Genomic DNA, 5,270 nt, shown 5'->3' on the forward strand with positions numbered 1-5,270 from the left:
TCGAATAATAGATTTTTTTAAAGCCAGACAGATGAGAGATAAGGCACCTAAATAATAATGTTGGTAATGTTTGTCAGTTAATTTGGCTGGAAAAAAAGAATTTAAACACCTAAATTAAAAAAAAGGTATAGTTTGGACATTTTTTTTCTATATTAAACCTAATCTTAAATATGTTCGAATCTTAATATCTATAAACCGGAAAGTAAGCATCAAATTCCTAACATGTTACTACTTTGGAAAGGAAATGACAGTCTTGATTCCATTTGTCTTTGTGGTGTGGAAAGTTTGGTGATTGATTAGCTTGAGAATAATAATAATCCCTTTTTCATAAAAGAAAGATTCAATTCATCAAATTTCAAGCAACACAGTGTTTACAAAGTGTGAGTTTGAGCTGCCAATTCCACTACATAAAATTTCTACAAAAATCATGAATGATTGATTCCCTTTTTAACGCACCCCACTGTTGTTCAATGCACTAAGGGGGCCTAGAGACAATCATTGATTGTTATTCTTATCTGTTTCCCATAATTTCTTTTACAAAAAAATTTATAATCTTTTTTTCTTTTTTATCCTTGGAACTGAATACGAGGGCTTAGAAGTAAAGTCTGGTTGAGAAAGTTGTAGTGGATCATATCAGTTTGGCTGCTGCTGTTACTGTAACTGCAAGGTTTCTTTGACGTGTTCAGCAGGTAATCCTCATCGATGCTAGAGCATTGCCGTTTGAGTTTGTTTTCCATGTTCGGAACCGAAGAGCTCAACTGGGGAAGCTTTTGCACTACTATGCTGCTTCTATTGCTGCTGATGCTACTGATGCTATTGTTTTTACTGTTGTTGTTGCCATTGGTGTAGTTATTCACTAGGGGCTGCTCTACGTTCGTGAATGTGAACGAAGACGGTGGTTCGTATCCGGATCCATTACACTGGTTTTCCGCCAGTATACTACTCAGAAACAAGTAATCCGTGGCGTCTAACAGGTTGGAGATTGAACGAGATTTCTGAGGCTGAAGGGCATTGCTTGTTGGAGGGCTTTTAATGGCAGCAGCTGGTAAAAGGGTATCTTTAATAAACTGTTCCGCTTCTTCTTCTTCTCGATCTTGATCACTTGTTGCTGCACTTATTGTCGTTGTTGAAGATAAAGCATTGGTCTTCTTGTAAATCCGGCAAAGAACCCAATCATCCAACTGAAAAAAAAAGGAACAGAGAGTAAGAACAGGATGAATGAGTGTAATAAAAAGGGTACATTTCCAATGGAATTGCACCACACTACTTGTCATGTAGAAAATATAAATCCACTTTCCAAAATGCAACAATTGAGTTCCTTTTTTTCATTTCATTTGGAAAAATGGGGAAAAAATCAATGTCACCATCACAATTATCAAAGCATAAGTTGAAATTTCATATAGGATAAAAAAGTCCCTTTGGCTCACCCTCATGGAGGAATCTTTGGATTTGAGTGGCCTATTGTTGAAGTTGGAGTTAGGGTTGTCTGTAAGTCTATATTCATGCATGATCCAATTCGTCTTTATCCCTTAGGGGGCCTCCCTTTGTAGAAAACAAGAGCTTTCTTTACAGCAATATTCTCTTGCACTTCACCCCTTCCATCTACCATCGAAGAGGTAACAATGACCTTATCGGTGCCAGTCGCTTTCCAGTACCCGGATGCCGCAGCCCTGTTCGGCCTCGTACCGTTAGGGTACTTCCGATCTCTCGGACTGAAGAAGTACCATTCTTTCTCTCCGGAGGCGGCTTTATCTGATAAAAGAACAAGACATAAACACATGTACCAACGTTCAACACAAGCCTTAACATGACAAATATGATTTCCCTATGATGGTAACATGGAGAGCTCACCTGGTAAGTCCCAGGGATCGAACTTGTAAATATCAACGTCGGTGATGATCGAAACGGGGAAAGGGGAGGAACTCAGTTTCTTCTTTAGATAATGAAGGATGAGTTCCTCATCTGTTGGGTGGAACCTAAAACCTGGGGGCAAACTTGATTGTGGATGCTTCATGTTAATTACTATTACAACTTGAAAACAAAGCTTGAGATGATTCAACTAAGCTATGAACATGAACAAACAAACCAGGAGATTAAACAACAGAATCAAAGGGGAAATTAATCCTGCAAATGCAACTCAAGGAAGAAGAAGGGGATTGAAATTTTTGAGAGGGGAGGAAGGGTTGGCAATTTATGGATGTAGGATTTTTGTCGTTATGCGGGAAATTTTGTGTAAAAGAAAAATAAAATGAAAATGATAGGAGGGGATTAGGCCAAGGCGATAATACTTTGGTTTTCTTTTTTATTTATTGGAAGTGGGGTCCCATGCCAAGTGCCAGCTGTTGAGGGGATTTGAAATTGTAGATTATTGAAAGTGGAATTTTTTTTATAACCACTAACCTATATTATATTAATCAATTAATTCAAATCAGATATTACAAAAATTAAAATCAAAAACTAAAATGACCAGTTTAATCTAATTTATTTTATCCACAAACATCAAAATTTATCTTTAATTTTATTTAAAATTCTAGTGCCATTCTCCAAAATCAACTGTTTGTTGGTATTGTTGAGGGGCTTTGAAATCGAAGATTATTGGTTTTGCTTCCCAATTTTTGTCTCCACCTTAATGATGGCGGCTTAACTAATGACATCAAAATTTTACATGATTTCTTGCCACGTGTACCCTTACTATATTTTGGAATTATTATTTTTTGGCATATTCATTAGTATCTGATCTATCGATCAACTAATTCGAATCGAATATTACAGAGACGAGGGTGACCATCTCAACCCAATTTACTTCATTCACAAACGCTAAGATTTGAATCCCAGACCTTACTTAAGAGATCTAGTGTTTCATCCCATTAGACTAACTGATTGTTAGTACCATATTTTGGTATTATGATATGGTGATTTGTTAGTTTTATCATTAATTTTTAACAACAGTGATCAAAATAAAATAAAAATATAATGTTAGGTATAATTTTGAAAAATAATAATAATTAATAACTAAAATAAAACTAACTTGATTGTTGGGTGACTAAATATGTAGTTTACCCTTTTCTTTTACATGATTTCTTGCCGTCTGTTCCCTTTCCAATATTTTGGTCAGGTTAGATACATAACATAATAGGTCAAATATTGGTTTTAATCCTTCTACTATGCTTAATTTCAAATCTCGTCGCTATACTTTATTTGACGTGATTTAATCCTCTACTTTTATAATATCGTTAATTCGTCAAAAGGGAAAAATTCCTCGGATAATCCGATGGGAAAATAATTTCATGAAATAATGTGCTCCACCGATAATTTCATGAAATCACAAAGAGGAATAATATCCTATTTAGTCCCTCTACTTTATTAATATCATAAAAATCTATTTTAGGCCCAATTTGGCCCGATTCTCACCCAAAAAAGGCCCAACATGCCTCAAGGGTCCATTTAAACTCCTTTACCAACCTAAGGCTATCCTGACTCAACTATCATACATTGATTCAAAATTCTAAAATCGTTACAATCTTAGAGGAAATATTACTTAAATGATCTTAGTGACACATGTACTATCTGGATATTTGATAATTAAGGAGTTAATAAGACACTCGACTAAACTACGGTTTACTTGATGCATGAGATAACTCATCGACACATTAATTTGTGATATGGCTTCGATATTGAGCACGAAACAAACGACCTCGGTGGTAAAGAAGTTGTTATTTCTTGAAGTCCTAGGTTGGAGTACCATGAATGTTAGGGAAGTGAGCATTCAATGTCAAATGATTGAGAGTTATCTATGGACATATACCTTATATTTAACCAGATTAATAATAATAAAAAACATAAATATTGAATGGTTGCTCAATTTGCATGACTTGTTATAAGTATGTCTTACTCATTGATGTCATGTCAGAATACAAGTTTAAATTATAAATGTCTAAATTTTTTTGCTATATTTGTTATAAATAGCCTGCTTATGTTTATCTATCTCATGTAGCATAATAGAGTAGTTGTGTAATATTGAGCTTCATAAAGATTTATATTCAGTGGCGGAATTACATGGGGGCGGAAGGAGTACATGGTCCATCCCATTTTCTATGGTTTAATTGTATTTTAAGTCTTTGAATGTTTTGAAACTATTAAAATAAATTTATGACCCTCCCAAAATCTTTTGGTTTAATTATCTTTTAAGACATTATTAGTTTTAAAGTCCTAGAACACTCTCAATCATTTGACAATGAACGTTCAATCACACTTGCAGTCGCTGATGCTGAAACCCATGACCTTTAGGAACAACAACGATTCTTTTAACCAGTGAAGTAAATTAGTTCGTACATAAATGTTTCCTTTGAAAATATCATTTTTTAGAAAAAAAAAATACACACATCATATTGATTTACGAATATATAATTTTCAATACAAAATTTAACTTAATCAATTGATGTAATTATTATTAAAAAATAGATTTTAATGGAACCAAAATTTAAAACTCAACGATTACCATCCTAAAATAGTTAATTTATTTTTTTTAATAAATTATGAAAGATTTAATTATGAAACGTATATAAAATAAATAACAATACAAAACAGCATTTCATAATCAAAAGTTCTGGAAGAACTAGATTCACCAAGACTTGGACCAAGGAATTGAGTGTTTAATACGTTTAAACTGATTGGAAGTGAGGTGTTAATAATTTCTGTACAACTTCAATGTTTATCCACATCCCACAACCTCTACCTTATACTTTTCTTTATCATTAATACTTAAAAATATCTCTGTACGAATCTATCTCAGTAACTAAAGAGAATATTGTTCTCACTTGAAGTCTTGAGTTTGAGTAGTTATGCATGTAGGATTGTGTGCGTTATTGATGTTTAAAAAAGATAATGAACAGATACTAAGTTATAATCATATTAGACTATAAAAAAAAACCCAATACAAAGTTCAAATTTGTAACACTTCTAACCCTAAACTAAAGCCTTAATATTCTCAATGGCTTACATCCCATTTTGCTATTTTTGTTAAGAATTATATTTTATTATTATTTTATATATTTATTTTTAACAATAGTAAAACCTCTATAAATTAATACTCGATAAATTAATAACCTCTCTAAAATAATAATTTTTTTGGTCTCGACTTGGACTCAAGGTCTAAATTAATAATTTCAATAAATTAATAAAGTAGTAATTTTTTTGGAAGACCTTATATAAATTTATGGTCCCTTCATTATTATAAAATTAGTAATTTCATAAAATTTACAAATATAACT

The 5,270-nt window shown here is 32.7% G+C and overlaps 1 pseudogene; it reads right to left on the reverse strand.

Annotated features, from left to right (window-relative positions):
* Positions 1–325: 325 nt before the first annotated feature.
* On the reverse strand, positions 326–4,089 carry LOC120206962 (annotated as a pseudogene).
* Positions 4,090–5,270: the final 1,181 nt, after the last annotated feature.

Source organism: Hibiscus syriacus, unplaced genomic scaffold, assembly GCF_006381635.1.
Source record: "Hibiscus syriacus cultivar Baekdansim isolate YM2019G1 unplaced genomic scaffold, ASM638163v2 tig00014213_pilon, whole genome shotgun sequence".
In the NCBI taxonomy this organism is placed as follows: Eukaryota; Viridiplantae; Streptophyta; class Magnoliopsida; order Malvales; family Malvaceae; genus Hibiscus; species Hibiscus syriacus.